At 39.1% G+C, this 18,415-nt stretch overlaps 1 protein-coding gene and 1 long non-coding RNA gene across 2 annotated transcripts in view; one reads left to right on the top strand and one right to left on the bottom strand.

Moving 5' to 3' along the window:
- Positions 1-18,415, top strand: part of LOC127516283 (uncharacterized) — a 344,148-nt gene that overhangs the window by 300,839 nt on the left and 24,894 nt on the right. The window lies entirely within an intron of this gene.
- Positions 408-6,570, bottom strand: LOC127516292 (uncharacterized). Its single transcript, XR_007930962.1, has 5 exons — positions 6,022-6,570; positions 5,513-5,702; positions 5,215-5,356; positions 4,715-5,020; positions 408-4,627 (listed from the first exon to the last, which is right to left on the bottom strand). It is a non-coding gene; the product is annotated as an uncharacterized LOC127516292 (long non-coding RNA).

Here is an 18,415-nt window from a genome sequence, read left to right as displayed (position 1 = left end):
ACGCGATGACAAGGAGCCCCCAACACCGGCCCTTGGGAAAGAAACCAAGGTTTTTTTTTCCATGACACAAGCACAAAGGCATCGCCGCATGATCTTGATCATGCGAAATGGGTTTCCCCTCGGGGAGAACCCCTTGGTTTTGAGCCACCACTGCAAAGGTCTCATGTACAGCAGGCCAAAAGGTATCACGTTGGACGCAGCTGCCATCAGACCTAACACAGTCTCTGAAACTGTTTCACAGTGAGTGACTGGCCTAGATTTAACTTGTTAAAAATGCTGCAGTAAAATGGTTTGATATGAGGTATGCATACTGTATGGGACGTCCCCTATAGAAACTGACCTTTAGTTTTTTCTACTTATTAGAAATGAGGTCTTTATAGGCCTCTGAAGTTAAAAAATGTGGCATATCAAGTCAAGTCACCTTTATTTATATAGCGCTTTTTACAATGCAGATTGTGTCAAAGCAGCTTTACAGTGATAACTGGTATATAATTTTGGCTGCACAGCAGCTCTTAAAGAATGGTGTCAATGCAGGCAGATCAAAGCACTGTTGAATATCAAATGTCAAGTCAAATGTGAAGTGTCCCCAACTAAGCAAGCCAAAGGCGACAGCGGCAAGGAACCCAAACTCCAACAGGTGACATCAGGTGGCAAACAGGTGGCAAATAGGTGTTAAAATGGAGAAAAAAACCTTGGGAGAAACCAGGCTTAGTCGGGGGGCCAGTTCTCCTCTGGCGAACAGTGCTTTGTTACTATTCAGGTAGCTATCATAAGTCCGATAGGATCGCAACAATCAAAGTATTTATTCCATCCAGTTGAGGATCGTATTCATCACACCGGTATGGACGATGAGGCCTTCACAATGGATGATCTAGTTGACTCAATCTCTGCTGATACTTCAGGGCTGCGTTGCGGTCGTGTCAAGGCGCGGGTCCTCGATCTCACCTGGATACGGCCCAGATCCAGTTGACTTTGGACAAACCTCGGGATAAACAGAAAGACTAATATTAGCGTAGATGCCATTTATCTTCTGATGTAACAAGTACATCTGGTGTTATAGGAAGTGTTCCTGGTTCCAGCTGACCTAATTTATGCAGCCTAATAATCCTTTAACGGATTTGAAAATATAAATTGATAATGTGTTGTGTGTATGCCAGGTTAAAGAGGCTAAATGCGTTTTTAGTCTAGATTTAAACTGACAGAGTGTGTCTGCTTCCCAAACAATGCTAGGAAGATTGTTCCAGAGTTTAGGTGCCAAATAGGAGAAGGATCTACCGGTTGATTTTGATATTCTAGGTATTATCAGCGGTCTATAAAATCTATACAAATGTTTAACAGGAAGCCAATGCAGTGTTGACAGAACTGGGCTAATATGGTCATACTTCCTAGTTCTAGTAACAACTCTAGCTGCTGCATTTTGTACAAGCTGTAGTTTATTTATCAGGAGAGCGGAACAACCACCCAGTAGAGCATTACAGTAATCTAGCCTTGAGATCATGAACGCATGAACTAACTGTTCTGCATTTTTCATTGAGGGCATATGTCGTAGTTTAGATATATTTTTAAGATGGAAGAATGCGGTTTTACAGATGCTAGAAACATGGCCTTCAAATGAAAGATTGGTATCATATCTCCAAAATGCTGCAGTAAAATGGTTAGATATGAGGTATGCATACTGTGTGGGATGTCCCCTATAGAATCAGACCACTGGTTTTGTCTACTTATTAGAAATGATGTCTTTATAGGCCTCCGTAGTCAAATAATGTGATATATCTCAAAAACGCTGCAGTAAAATGCACTCATATGAGGTATGCATGCTATATGGGATGTCCCCTTTAGAAACTGACCATTAGTTTTTTCTACTTATTAGAAATAAGGTTTTTCTAGGTGTATAAAGAAGAATAATGATATATATCTCCAAAATGCTGCAGTAAAATGTACTCATATGATGTATGCATACTGTATGGGACATCCCCTATAGAAACTGACCTTTAGTGTTTTCCACTTATTAGAAATGAGGTCTTTATATGCCTGTGAAGTCGATTAATGTGACACATCTCCAAAATGCTGCAGTAAAAAGGATTGATATGAGGTATGCATACAGTATGGGATGTCACCTATAGAAACTGACCTTATTAGAAATGAGGTCTTTATAGGCCTCCGAAGTCAAATAATGTGATATATCTCAAAAATGCTGCAGTAAAATGTACTCATATGAGGTATGCATACTGTATGGGACGTCCCCTATGGAAACTGACCATTAGTTTTTTCCACTTATTTGAAATGAGGTCTTTATAGGCCTCCGAAGTCAAATAATGTGATATCTCAAAAAACCCTGCAGTAAAATCCACTCATATGGAGGTATGCATACTGTATGGGACGTCTCCTATAGAAACTGACCATTAATTTTTTCTACTTATTAGAAATGAGGTTTATAGGTGTATAAAGAAGAATAATGACATACATCTCCAAAATGTTACAGTAAAATGGTTTGATATAAAGTCTGCATACTGTATGGGACGTCCCCTATAGAAACTGACCATTATTTTTTTCTACTTATTTTAAATGAGGACTTTATAGGCCTGTGAAGTCAAATAATGTGATATATCTCCAAAATGCTGCAGTAAAATCTACTCATGTGAGGTATGCATACTGAAAAAAGATAGACAGACCGATATATAGAAAGAAAAATATTAGAAAGAAAGAGAAATATCAAAAAGAAAGAAAAAAAGAAAAAAAGAAAGATAAATATCAGAAAGAAAGAAAGAAAGAAAGAAAAAGAAAGAAAGAAAGATACATCTGGGCAACTCAAGCATACTGAAAGCCCCTTGTCTCTCTGCTGTTCCTGAAATTACCGTGTTCAAAGTAGTAGGCGCTCACACTTTTTTTTTGGCCGCTGGCTTGACCGTGTATTTTCAAACCGTGGCTGGCTTGACTGCAGTAGTCAGAAGAATACAGATCATATTTATTTTGCTTTAGCATAAAGCTACAGTTTTCACAATTTCACAATTCATGAATTGCATTTACGAATAACAGTAAAATGCTGCAAATAATTTTTTCTTATGCTTGAAATGCGATTTACACCTTTACAAATCTTCTCTTGCGCATGCAAATTTAATTTACGCTTACAATCTTGTGTAGCCTACACTTCCACAAATATTACTTGCGCATGCGATTCTTTATGGCATCATTTTACCTTCATATACCTGCGTCTGCTCTGTTCAGTGGGTGGCTGAGAGGAGCAGCGCATTCTACTGAGGCTTGACCGCAGTACGTGGACGGGGAGTGCGGACGTCCGCGAATTCTCCTAATGACGAAAGTATACTTTGGGGTTAAGCCCATAATAGCGGGCCCCCAATCCGCCCGGGCCCATATGCACGCGCATACCTTGCATGCCTGTAAGACTTGATTTTCCTGCTAAGACAAAAACTGAGAACAAGCACCCCGCAATAAAGCTATAAAACTCATATGGGGAGAGAAGATCTCAAAGAAATAGCATAGGACAACGCCTTGCCATCACACATCTACAGTATGCATTTATTATTTCTGAATTGGCTTCTAATTGTCCAACTATGTAATTGGTATGATACATTTTTACTTGAAAAACAAATATTATTCTTGATTTATTCTGCATTATTCTTAATTCATTATTTCTAGTAGATTAAAGTGAAAGTATTACCGCAAATTTGTGTTCAGGATAGACATACAGGAGGCTTAATAGGTGGAGCATAGGGCACATCAATTAAGACCATATCGATTTCTGACTATCGCTGCCTTAAATAAGTTGCAGTTAATCAAAAATCTAAATTAATGCATAACCAATGATTAATTTCTAATTGGAAACACCATCTAAGAGTAATTATCATTTGAAATTGGAGTCAGATTAAACGAGCAGCTAAAGTAAAATTGAAACTAAATTCTAGAAATTAAGTGAACTTCACAGGGGCGCTGAAAAGGCATGCACACATTTGGGGCCGATGGGGGGTTTCCTACATGCCCAGACGCTATGCCACTGGTCAGAGTCCAGTCAGTGTAACTGATGTAACTGATAGAGTGCAGTGTATATGAGGTTGGTGGTGTGGGGTGTGCTGTGTGTGGTGTTACTGGTATGAGTTCAGTGCATTCTGAATGCCTGTGGAAAGAACCTGTCTCGCAGTCTGCTGGTGCGGGTTCAGCGATAACGTCTGCCTGATAGTAATGGTGAGAGCAGTCCATGGCTCGGGTGGCTGGAGTCTCTGAAGGTCCTCTGTGCTTTCCTCACACACACACCACCTTTTGTAGATGTCCTGGATGGAGGGAAGCTCACCTCCAACAATGTTCTGTGCAGTTTGTAACGCTCTCTGAAGAGCTTTGCAGTTTAGGGCGGTGCTGTTCCTATATCAGGCAGGGATGCAGCCAGTCAGGATGTTCTCCACAGTGCATGTGTAAAATGATTTGAGGGTTTTGGGGCTCACACTGAACTTCCTCAGCTGTCTGAGGAAGAAAAGATACTGTTGAGCCTTTTTCAGCACAGCATCGGTGTGGATGGGCCATGTGTGGTCCTCAGTGATGTGAACTTGAAGCAGCTCAAATAGTTCTTCAGCACCACTGATGCAGTGTAGCTTTTTCTCAAGCAGGGGATGAAGTCCTAGCACAAGAAAACATGTATTTAGGAGGTGGTAAATCAATAAACAATATATCATATTATTATTTATAATTATTGCGCTGGACTTACCATTGGTTATCTCTCAGTTCTCAAGGTTGTGATGTTTACTTTTATGGGCCATAACACCTGAGTTGTCACAGTAGAGCTGTTGGGAAAGCAGTCTTCACATCGGAAAACTGATGATGGTTTCAGGCTGCAGTGCTGCACTTGGTGGCCACAGAATACTCCGTCAACAAAGACTCCATCATCTCTGGCCTCAGACCCTCTTCTCTTCAGTCTGGGCCATGCGAACTGACCACTTCTGTGAAGACTGACCTCAGCATTGAGTGTTTGTAGTGCCAGCTGACAGCTCTTCTACCTCTTGATATAGTCTTTCTGTACAAGTAGAAAATGAGAACATTCATTTCCTGCCCAAATTCTGATGATGGTGGCACAGCTGATTTGATCATTCTAGGAGCGATAAAAAGATGTACATGTGAAAAATAATAACTGCTAACATGAATAGTTTTTGAGAGATCAATATCAAATGCTGTACTACATATAACTACATTGCTTGAATACAGACATACCAGTGGAAATGTGCACCTTTTCATCTTTCTGTCTTTTCTGTTCAGGCACAAGGTGGCCATGTTCATTCCTCATCCCCAACAGGACTGGTATGCCTGGCTTGCTGTGACTGATTTTCTTTGCGTTTTTGGTCTTCCATTTCAGCTGTAAAACAAGAAAATGTCTATTGATCCCACATTTAATTACTATTGTTCTTTAAACATATACATTAAGACAGTTATAATTAAGTTCATTCACCAAAAGATTCAGGTCAGAGGATCTGATGAATAAATATTGATTACAATTTTCTACAAATCTTACCTGGGTAGGGCTGATCATGGCAAGAACTTGCCAAGCCTCACCAGTAGCTGTTTAAGTTTCAGCACTAGCAGCTTCGAGCTCAACTTCACTGGGAACTCTAGCAGGACTGAGTTCCCAGTGAACGCTCCTGAGTTCATCTGTTTTCATCAGATTCAGTCTGACAAAAAGCCATCATGCAAACTCTTCCTACCTTAAAAGCAGAGCAAAAAAGAATGTGTAAGTGAGTGAGGAAGGGAGTAAAGGACTAAGATGAAGAGAAATAGGCAGAGAAAGGAAGTATTTTGTGTGTAAGTTTAACAGAATGAGAGGAAGGCAATTTTTGTATGAGTTTTGTACAAGTACGCTTGTACAATATCATATGAATTTGCTGACTAATTGTAAGAATTATTACTACTTCTTACTGATGGGGCCATTTGTATGTAAAACAAAGTTTAAGAAACATCAAATGCTGTGAAAAAAATATAACTGCAGAAATGTTCAATCAAGGGTTAAGACCAACACAGACATACCATTGGAAACGTTTGCATTTGCAGCTTTTTGTCTTCTCCGTAAACGCACAAGATGGCCAAATTCATCCCTCTCCACAAACAAGACAGGTTCAACAAGACTTTGACAACCCTTTCCTTTGGTCTTCATTTTCAGCTGAAACAAAGAGAAATATATACATGTTGAAACAGTATGTTAGAAATGATCTATGACCAAAATATCCAAAAGGAAGGACGTTAAAGAAAGCAACACATAAAAATATAGCTGCAAGCAGCAATTACGGGGCCAAGCACAAAAACGGCACAAGAAGCCAGCCAACATGACTGTGAGCATCAGACCAACTGCAACAGTGAGCAATTAAAGACCTATTAAGATTTTAGGCAAAAGAGTCTATTTTAGGCAAAAGAGCTAAAAAATGATATATACTGTCAAAAGTAAGGATTTACTGGTTCATCACTTTCGACCAATAGGTGGCGCTGTGACCAAATTAATGTGGTATGGTCAGAGTGAGGTGACAATGACACTTGCAAAGTTTGGTGTCAATATGTCAAAGCATTGCAGAGATACAGACTCAACAACCATTTTAGCATCATGCCTCTAATTCGTTGCTACAGTATAGGAAAATGGTTATGTCTATGAACATGAAATCCATAAGTTTTTGCCGGCATGGTCTGAAGACTATACGATTCGATTTTGGTGAAAATTGGACCAATGGTCTAGGAGGAGTGATTTTAAAGAAAATCAAAGTAGTGGAGACTTAGTTATGCTGACTAAGGCAAAATTGGCATCAATGTTATCAGCATGACCCATGGAATCTAATAAGACCAGACTCATTACAATAGGCCACATTTTTATAAAGCTATTAGCATTTTTTAAATATTTCATTATAAAATTTGACCACAAAGAGGCGCTATCTCAAAACCTATTGCGTACCTTCAGAGCATGAAGTAATGGTACATCAATGCATTCGTATAATATGGCATTTTATATCATAATATTTTATTGTAGTTAATAGAAATTTCATGTTTTGTTCAATTATAGCGCCACAGATCAAGAGGCACAATCCAACCAATTTTTTTATGTGTCCTCAGGGTGTGTGTGTCAAATACATGTGTGTGTCAAATTTGGGGCAAATATCTCATTTCGTTTTGGAGTTATAGACATTTACATGTAAGAGATCATAAAAAAATGACCCATGAACGACTTTGTTCTGATTTTTTTGCCACTTTCTATCAAAATTTTGACATTTGGGCTTTAACATTTAGTTAACCAGCTTAGGTTCCGTGTTTCCTACGCTGGTTTCATCTCGATCGGACTAACGGTTTCAAAGATATTCACAATCGTTTTTTAAGCGCTAAATCACCACGCCGCAAAAACCGTAAGTCAAAACCTAGCATGTTTGGTATCGTTGGACTCGGCAAGGATTCAGGAGTCTAAGTATGTGACTCACATGAAAATAAGCCAACCAGATCATCAGATTCAGAAGCATATGAAAAAAAAAATTCTCCACTAGGTGGCACTGGTCCGAAACTTCTCAGGCTCCTTCAGGGCATTGTGCTGATGAACCATACTGAGTTTCGCAACGATACACTAATGCGTTCATAAAATACAGCATTTTAGCACAAAATTCAAAATGGCCAATGGCCAAAATGGCCGATATGGGAAAGTGGTTATCATTCGACTCGGCATGATGCCCCAAATCGAGACCAAATTTATGATTTTTGGACAAACCTATCATAAGTTATAAGCAAAAATAGCCATTTTTCGTATCTCCGGACCAGTAGGTGGCGCTGCGCCAAAACGCTGCATGATGCCTCAGGTCATGCTTGTGATGACATGTACCAAGTTTGGTCTGAGTACGATAAAGCGTTGCAGAGATACAGCATTATGTCTATTTTCGCAAGCGCTACTTAAAATTTGTTCGCGTGTTTTCCAAAAACGGTTCAAGTTGTCAAGGTTGTCATGTAAAATCCCTTTTAAACTATATAAATCCTTATAATAACATTACAAATCACATTTTGTCAAGGTTTACCACTTCATTTGTTTATCTGTTGTATGTTTTTGCAATAATATAACATTACAATTACATTTAGACCTAAAAATTATGATATTTAAAGGGGAAACCTGGAATAAGCATTTTCTTACGTATTATTGATCTGAAATATCCATATATGCAACAAAATTTGTGTGTAAGCATATTAAATTAATGGAGTTAACATGGAAAATGAAACACAGAACACTTAAAATGAAAGTGAGCCAATAAGTGGTCCTCTGCTGACACCTGCTGTTTAAAAGTCATTTTGTCATAATACTCACTAATATGTTCTATAATTCATATTTAGACTATATAAAAATCACTATTTTAACATTTACTATCACTTTTTTGGTAAAATCCATCACTTCAGCTCCTTTCGAGTATTAGTTTTGAAGGTTGTGCCACATGATGAGTAAAATGAAACCTGAAAATGGTGTTATACTGAGATTTACAGAACACATTGTTACCCATCATGTATTTAATAAATACTGAATCTACAAGAAAATATGTGTGTCTGTGTGGTATGACTCTAAAGAAGCACGCCAATTTTTGTGTAGATCAGACTATAGGTGGCGCTATAATTGTGAAAAAACTTTTAAAAACATGTGTTTTAATGGTTTTAGATGACATTATATATAACTTTGGATGTGGTCGACTTATTTTCACGGGAGTCACGTCGTTAGACTCCTGAATCCTTGCCGAGTCCAATGATGCCAAACATGGTAGGTTTCGCCTTATGGTTTGTGCTACGTTGTGATTTAGCGCTTAAACTTTTGCAAATATCTTCGAAACCATTAGTCCAATCGAGACGAAACCAGCGTAGGAATCACAAAACCTAAGTTGGTTTACTATATGTTAAAGCCCAAATGTCAAAATTTTGATAGGAAGTGGCAAAAAAAATCCAACCAAAGTCTTTCATAGGTCATTTTTTTATGCTCTCTTATATATAAGTATCTTTAACTTCAAAACGAAATGAGATATTTTCACCGAAATTGGCACACATATGTATGGACACACTCTGAGGACACCCAAAAAAAATGGTGGAGATCGGGCAATAGGTGGCGCTATAACGGTCAATAAACCTTTAAAAAACATGTTTTTTCTTACTGAATTGCCTGTATTTGCTGTAAATGGTCTTTTCCATCTTTGATCTAAGTGTTTACATGCTTGCTAAATAAAATATAATACCTTTTTATGTGCTTAAAGGCCTTAAATGCTTGAACCCCGGTAAATGCTGCTTGCAGCTTTAATTATTATTAGGGGTTCAAGCACGAAGTGCTGAAAACCTATTGTAATTGCTCAGATTTTTTTATTATTTTATTTCTTCTTCCCTAAAACTGATCAGGCAGCCCAAACCGTAAGGCCTAGAGACTTGAATCTTTGTCAAATGGTAGTAGTCTTGCTCGCTACTCAGATACCTGGAATCATCAAAATCGGCCAATTGGTGGCGCTACAGCGATCAAATTTGCGAAACGGCTCATAACTCCTAGACCGATCTGAACCAAACCAGTGCAGAAATGTTCTCTGGAGTCTGCATATCAATAATTATAAAAAAAAAATTGAAATTTTGATTCACGGTCGCGAAGGGACGCCAAAACGTATGATGTGGGCGGAGCCACTTTTACTAAAATGGCTATAACTCGAGAACGAAACGAGATAATTGCACCAAACTCAGTACACCTGTGTGCGGGCTAAATTTTTGGTCACGATAAAAAAAATTGTGATGATTGGCCACTAGGTGGCGCTATAACACGAAAAAAAACATGAAAACAGCTATAACTATGCAACCGTTAGTCCGATTGACTTAAAATTTGGCATGCAGTGTGTTGGTCCAAGGGGGCATGATAGTCTATGAGGACATTGGCGTATCTCAAAAAACATGGCCGCCATCGGCCAATGAAATTGAGCACCTATTAGACAAGGTTAACGGAGGCCGATCGGAACCAAACTCGGTGTGCATGATCGACTCATGGGCCTGGAGGTCTGTAAGAATTTTGAAAGAAATCGGCCACTAGTTGGCGTTAACGAGTTTCACGACTCAGTAATCACATGGTGTTTCATAAATCCACACAATATGCATATCATTTGATAGATCTCCTCATGCTGAATAATTTTGCCTCAAGAACCAATGATGCTGTCAATCAAACTGTTCATTAATTATTCGTGAATATTTTAAAAACCTACTTTGCGAACTAGTCCTAGGTTTTTTGCCCAATCGGAATAAAACCAGTGCAGGACAATTCTCTTGACTCTCTAGATCAATAATTATCAAAAATAACTCTACCCATTGGGTCGCTATAACAGGGTAATTTAGAAAGTGGGCGTGGCCAAATTTACCAAACAGCCTATAAATCCTAAACGAAAATGCAGAACTTCACGAAATTTGGTGAGCACATGCAGGATATGACTCTAAAGAAGCACACCAATTTTTATGGAGATCGGACTATAGGTGGCGCTATAACTTTTAGAAAACTTTAAAAAACTTGTGGTTTTAATGCTTTTGGATGAAAATATATATAACTCAGGGTGTGATCAACTTATTTTAATGGGAGTTATGTCTTTAGACTCCTGAATTCTTGCCGAGTCCAACGATACCACACATGCCAGGTTTCGGCTTATGGTTTGTGCTACATTGTGATTTAGCTCTTAAAAAACATTCACGAATATCTTCGAAACTGTTTTTCCGATCGAGACGAAACCACCATAGGAAACACGGAACCTAAGTTGGTTTACTAAATGTTAAAGCCCAAATGTCAAAATTTTGATAGGAAGTGGCAAAAAAATCCAATCAAAGTCTTTCATATGTCATTTTTTATGCTCTCATATATATAAGTGTCTATAACTTCAAAACGAAATGAGATATTTTCAGCAAAATTGGCACACATATGTATGGGCACACTCTGAGGACACCCAAAAAAAAAAAATGGTGGAGATCGGGCAATAGGTGGCGCTATAACTGTCAAAAAAACTTTTAAAACCATAGTTTTCTACATTAAATTACCTGACACTGTCATTTTATGCCACCAGAAGGCCACTAATATAATTCAAGGTTTTGTAATTTATAATCTCTTTAAACTATATAAATCCTTATAATAACATTACAAATCACATTTTGTCAAGGTTTACCTTTTTTTTTTTTTATTGAGACCTGAAAATTATGAATTTTGAAGGTGAAACCTAGGATCTCCATTTTCTTACCTCATTATTTATTTCAAATATCCATTTCTGCAACAAAATGTGTGCGTAAGCACATTTAATTAATGGAGTTAACATGTAAAATAAACCTTAGACAAAACAGACACTGTTAAAATGAAAGTGAGCCAATAAGAGGTCCTCTGCTGCCACCTGCTGTCTAAAATAGTAATTTTGTCATACTACCCATTAATATTGTTCTATAATTCATATTGAGACTTAATAAAAATCATTATTTTAACATTTACTAACACTTTTTTGTTAAAACGCTTACATTTCAATTAGAGTATTACTTTTAACAGTTGTGCCACATTAATTAAAAGGAAACCTGAAATGATGTGGCCAAATCTCAGGCCAAATCACCACCACCTGTAGCTCGTTTGTGTTAGCATGCCTGAGACTGGGAGTATATTGGGGCAGTACAGAGCTTGCTGGAGAAGACAAACTTCTTCCCTGCTCCAGATTGAATGTTGTTGGTTTGTGTGTTTGCCTGTGACATTGTGCAACATTAGTTGTGTGTTAGCAGTGGCTTACAGAGCTTAGCAGTGGCTAACTGTGCTTAGCATTGACCTATGCTCAAAGAAAGTGTTTAAAGGTCTAACTTCACACTGAAAGTAGAGAAGGGTAATGTGTGCTTTTTCTTTATCTTGTTTGTGACGTGTGTGTGTGTGTGTTTGTGTGTTTGTGTCTGTCTGTGTGTAAGCATGCTTCGTATGTGTCAAGTATTATTGTTTAAACCAGAGGTCTTCAACCCTGCTCCTGGGGACCCTCTATCCTGGAGAGTTTAGCTCCAACCCTAATCATCCACACCTGACACAGCTAATCATGCTCTTCTGGATGACTTGAAACTACAGATGCAGGTGTGCTGAAGCAGGTTGGAAATAAAATTTCCAGGACAGTGGGTCCCCAGTAGCAGGGTTGAAGACCTCTGGTTTAAACCTTTTCTTTCTGTGTGTTTATTTTAGCATATCATAGCTGTTCCTCTATGAATTAAGTGGTTACATGCTTAATAAATAAGACAAACGGCCTTAAATGCTTGAACCCCGATAAATGCTGCTAGCAGCTTTAATTAGGGGTTCAAGCACGAAGTGCTGAAACCCTATTGTAATTGCTCAGATTTTTATTATTTTTCTTCTGCCGTAACACGCATCGTGTAGCCCAAACCGTAAGTGCTAGAGACTTGAAACTTTGTCAGATGATAGGACAGAAATTGAGGAGAGGTTGACAGAGTATGACCCCAATCGGCCAATAGGTGGCGCTACAGCGACCAAAAGTTGAAAATCGCTAATAACTCTTAGACCGTTTGTCCTAGAATCAAGTGTTTTATATTATTGGAATCCTTGGCTCAAGACGGACAAAACATATATCTCCGATTTCATTTCTGGTATGCAAATTCTTCCGCCATTTTGAATTTTGTCCAAAACCTACTTTTTACGAACTAGTCCTAGGTTTTTCGCCCGATCAGAACCAAACCAGTGCAGAAATGTTCTCTGGAGTCTGCATATCAATAATTATAAAAAAAAAAAAGTTGAAATTTTGATTCACGGTCGCTAAGTACGATAAGGGCGGAGCCACTTTTACTAAAATGGCTATAACTCGAGAACGAAATTAGATATTTGCATGAAACTCGGTACACATGTACGGGCTAGATCTTTGGTCACGTTAAAAAAATTGTGCCGACTGGACACTAGGTGGCGCTATAAGACTAAAAAAAAAAACATGAAAACAGCTGTAACTACCCAACCGTTTGTCCGATCGACTTGAAATTTGGTATGCAGGGTCTTGGAGGACATTGGCGTATCTCAAAAAACATGGCTGGCATCGGCCAATGAAGTTTGAGCACCTATTAGACAAGGTTAACGGAGGCCGATCGGAACGAAACTTGGTGGGCATGTTTGACTCATGGCCCTAAAGGTCTGTAAGAATTTTGAAAGAAATCGGCCACAAGTTGGCGCTAACAAGTTTTACAGCTCGGTAATCATGTGGTGTTTTACAGATCCACACAATATGCATATCATTTGATAGATCTCCTCATGCTGAACAACTTTGCCTCAAGAACCAATGCTGTCAATCAAATCGTTCATTAATTATTCGAAAATATATGAAAAACCTACTTTTGCGAACTAGTCCTAGGTTTTTCGCCCGATCGGAACAAAACCAGTGTAGGACAATTCTCTGGACTCTCTAGGTCAATAATTATTAAAAAAAAAAGTTGAACTTTGACCTTTGGGTTGCTATAACAGGGTCATTTAGAAGTGGGCTTGGCTAAATATACCAAAAAGCCTATAAAACCTAAACAAAAACTCAGAATTTCACGAAAATAGGTGAGAACATGCAGCATATGACTCTAAAGAAGCAGGACAATTTTTATGGAGATCGGACTATAGGCATAGGTGGCGCTATAACTGTTAAAAACCTATGTTTTACATATGTTTTTAATGGTTTTAGCTGAAAATGTACATAACTTTGTGTGTGGTCGACTTATTTTCATGGGGGTCACATCTTTAGCCTCCTGAAACCTTGCCGAGTCCAACAATACCAGACTTGCCAGGTTTCGGCTTATGGTTTGTGCTACGTTGTGATTTAGCACTTAAAAAAAGCTGGTTAACTATATGTTAAAGCCCAAATGTCAAAATTTTGTCAAAAAACTACTTTTTCAAACTGCTCTTAGACCATTCGTCCACTTTCCACCAAAATCGAATCGTCATCTTCAGACCATGTCAAATAAAAGATATGGATTTCGTGTTGATAGACAAAACCATATTCATATAACACAGCTGTTGTGAACAACAGTTAAGATGGCATTCCAGGGACCGGTTTACGACAGGGCCCCTCTCTAACTGCTGGTGTGTGAGAAGATGTGCCACACTGTGATTGGATCTTTGGTGAATGAACATAAACAAATGTTCAGCAACATCAGATAAGATGTTAGGACAACTACCAGACACCTCTTCCAGAGCAGGAAGGGGAACCTTCTGCACCCACCAAAACCAAGGAGAGGACTTCTCATTGGACGACACATTGACTCTAACCACCAAACTCATTCCTAAGATTTAGGCAAGGACTGCCATATAAATTCCTTCAGGACCCCCTGGATGGAGCAGCAGTGACTGAAATAAAGAGAGGCCACAGAGACTATCTAAATCCATTCATACCTATGTTTGGAGGCCTTAATTTGATTGAAACTGCATCACATCCACTCCGTCTTCACGCAAAGCACAGTTTATGTTAATGGTCACTGACTGTTAAAACAACAGGTCATGGGACAGTCCTGTTAACAGATAAACAAATGCATGGACGATGATTTAATCATTTCATATTGTGTTTGGTGTCTATCTGTTCCCTACGATGCCTTTAATAATTTGAAAGGGGTTTGGTAAAGAAATAATGCATGGGTAAAATGTTAAAGACACTATTTTAACACTGTACCTTATGCTATGCAAATGAGTTCCACACTAGGGTGGGCAACACCGGGGTTGCTTCAGATAACAGTGGCCAATCACACTCCAGGATCGGCAAGACGCCACATTTCAATCTCCTCCTCATTAGAAAGGGATAAATATGTCCCCCGGGTAGACACACCCTTGTTCTGCGTTTCCAGCTCGACGGGGAAGGAGACATTAACAGACACCCCACGTCCTGAGTTTCTGACCTGACGAGGAAAGAGACTACAAGACGGTTAAGGTGAAGCTTTCGCGAGCAAAACCTTTTACATTGCTTTCAGCTGCACTCTAGCTGCAAAAAGGGCCCCAGCTTTGAGGGACTTCATCTGACCCTCACGGCTCCTACAGCAGCGCAGCCCAGTCCGTAAAGGACCTCTGCATTGGCAGACATTGCCTGTACCACACGGCTCCTCAGCGACGCAGCCAGCCTGCAAAGGAACCTGTGAAGATTCATCTGACCCAGCTGCCCAGTCCATCCTAAAGGACCCTCTTGGCGCAACCAAAGTTCAGCATCCTCCAGCCCAGCGTGGCACGACTACTGGATCGCAACTCCGCGCCCTCCCACTGCACGCAGCCTGCATCATCAGTGGAAGACGTCTCTGCTACCGGATTGATCACCCGACTGTGTGGAACGTAATAATAAACTTACCAAACCTCTTTCTAGAGACCTTGGCATTAGTTTATACATGCAGCATATGTTTTTCTAACCTGTTTAGATAACAGTTACTTGAGGTCAGCTTGTTACAAATAATAGGGATATTATTTGTTGAATGATAAATAAGCAATTATTTATCACCATTTTACCAGAGCCATTAGGTGGCTTCCATAAGAAGCATTCCCATACAGTTCTCTTCCATTCTACATTCAGTTCAACAGCATTGCATTTATCCATTCTGTGTTCACTTCATTTATTTGTGTCTTTGATTTAATTCAGTATTTTCCTTTGATTATTATTTCACTATCTTTTAGAAGTGCATATTCATTATTTCATTATTAATAGTTGTGGTATTTACTCTTGCATGTCTATTGTTAATAAATTTCATTGATTTTATTATAACTGTGTCTTCCTTGTGTTGATGATCAAAGACTCTACTAGTTGACCAGACTCTCACAAATCCTTCAGATAAATCAGTTGACCAACTCCCTCCCGTTTATATTAATTCTGAATTATTGAACAGCTCTTTTGGAGTGTTCTTAAATTGTTAGGATAGTATTCTTAACTGGTGCCCCGTATTACAAAAAGGGGGGAGGGGTCATCTGATACACTCATAACCACACCTTAAAGTGGCACGTGATCAAAAATCACTACGTCACTGGTGAATGGAGTAAAAATCACTACACAGCGAAGAATTAGAGGCCTGATGTATCTCTGCAATGCTTTGACATATTGACACCAAACTTTGCGATTGTCATTGTCACCTCACTCTGACCATACAGCATGAATTTGGTCACAGCGCCACATATTGGTGGAAAGTGATAAACCAGTAAATCTTTATTATTGAATGTAATTGTGATTTTTCAGTTCTTTTGCCTAAAATGATCTTAATGGGTCTTTAATTGCTCACTGTCACTGTGTCTATAACAACCGCTTGAGCGAAAGTTATGAAATTTGGCACACAGTTAGAGGACAGTCTGGCCTTTGTCCATAGCAAATTTGGAGTCTCTAATTCAATCCCTCTAGCACCACCAGCTGTCCAAAGTTGCACTTATGTTTATGTTAATAACTTTTAAACCTTAAGGGTTAGAAACAAAATTCTTTTTTCCTCTGATTCCTTGGGTCGAATCGACGAATCGACATCATTTTCCATCATGAAAATTTTTCCGCCATTTTGAATTTTCTGAAAAAACTACTTTTTCGAACTCCTCCTAGGCCATTACCTCGATTTTTACAAAAATTTAACCAGATCATCTTCCGACCATGCCGACAAAAAGTTATTAAAAGCTTTTTGTTTAACTCAACTGTTCTTGAATAACAAGCAAATAAAATCAACGTAGAGCACTCCGAATTGGACTCAAGGTTATATCTCCGCAATGCTTTATCATATTCAGATCAAACTTCTTACATGTCATCACAAGCATGACTTGAGGCATCATGCAGCGTTTCGGCGCAGCACCATCTACTGGTGCGGAGATACGAAAAACAGCTATTTTTGCTAATAACTTTGTTTGTCCAAAAATCATAACTTTGGTCTCCTAGGGGGACTCAACATGGCGGCGCGTTGATCACACGTGTTTACTCACGCTCCTACAACATTCTGCAATTTCTTTGTCAAACAGCCTTAGTATCGTACTAAAACTTAACAAATATATAAAATCACTGTAAACAATATTACAACACAATGACTTCGCGTACTACAAAGAAAAAACATGGAAACCAAGACGACTCCAACGCTGTGGCTAATCATCAAGCTAGCATGACAATCGAGGGTAATGTTAAAGAAGCCAACACAAATACAGACAAAAACCAAGACGACAACATTATGAGCGCAATCGCAAGCATGAGAGAAGACTTTTCAATCAAATTCACAGGAATCCTCTCAGCCATACAGGAGGTTAAACAAGACGTCAAAGAATTTTCTAACAGATTGTCTACGGCGGAACAACGTATTAGCGACACAGAGGATCAAGTATCCGAACTGCAAAACACCGTAGATACCCTTCAGCAACAGGTGAAACTTCTTGGCGTTAAACTGGAAGACCAGGAAGCCGTCGCAATAATGTGCGCCTCGTCGGTCTACCTGAAGGCGCCGAGGGCTCGGATACGGTGGGTTTCCTTGAGAAATGGCTGCCTGAGGTACTGGGACCGGAATCTTTTACCAACCCGATAACCATCGAACGAGCTCATCGTTTACAGGAACGTCGAGATCGAAACGCTCCCAGAACACTTATTATGCGCTTCTTGAATTCAAATGATAAAGACAAAGTGTTACAAATCGTGCGGACCAAAGGCAAGATAACATACGACGAGCGCGAAGTGAAGTTTTTCCAAGATATCGCCAGAGAAACACATCTGAAAAGACGGAAATACTACGAAGTGAAGCAACAGCTGAAGGCCATGGGCATTCGTTACGGAGTAATATTTCCAGCGAAATTGCGCATCACTCACGCAGGATGAGACCGCACATTTGAGAGCCCAGTTGAGGTGGAGAATTTTATTCGCAACCTCAAGGATACACTAATAATCCTTCAGGCAGGAAGGCCGAATACAGAAGAAAGGAGTCGTCACGGAACGAAATCTTGCTCTCTTTTCTTACGAGACTGGTAACGTATTTAGAGTAAAATAGGATTGATTGACTTTTCAAAGACACTTGACGGATGATACTTAGTACAGTTGTGGTCAGTGACTTCTAAGTATCTATATTGTTTTTCAGTTATTTTCATTATAATTTGTTGTATATTCAGAAGCTGACTGATTGTGGTTACTTTAGTTGTTATTATGGGCTGTTGTTCAATTTCTAATATGACCAGCCGTTTGTTGATGGGAGCATGTAATGAACGAATATGCTCTTGATCCGCGTTATGCTGCTCATAGCAATAGGATCAGTGACACAAAGTGTTGAATCTTTAGATTTTGTGTTACGGGTAAAGTGCTGGCGAGTTCAGGGTGCCAGTACTAGTAAAAGCATCCTGTGTATATTTTACTTTTTTTCAGTCATGGGGCAAATTGCATTTTATTGTAAACAGGCTAAGGGACAAGATTGTAATATTACGCAGTTCTCAATCTATGAACTAATACTGTAATGGGTT

Source organism: Ctenopharyngodon idella, chromosome 7, assembly GCF_019924925.1.
Source record: "Ctenopharyngodon idella isolate HZGC_01 chromosome 7, HZGC01, whole genome shotgun sequence".
Taxonomy (NCBI): Eukaryota; Metazoa; Chordata; class Actinopteri; order Cypriniformes; family Xenocyprididae; genus Ctenopharyngodon; species Ctenopharyngodon idella.
This window is presented reverse-complemented; position numbering and strand designations above follow the sequence as displayed.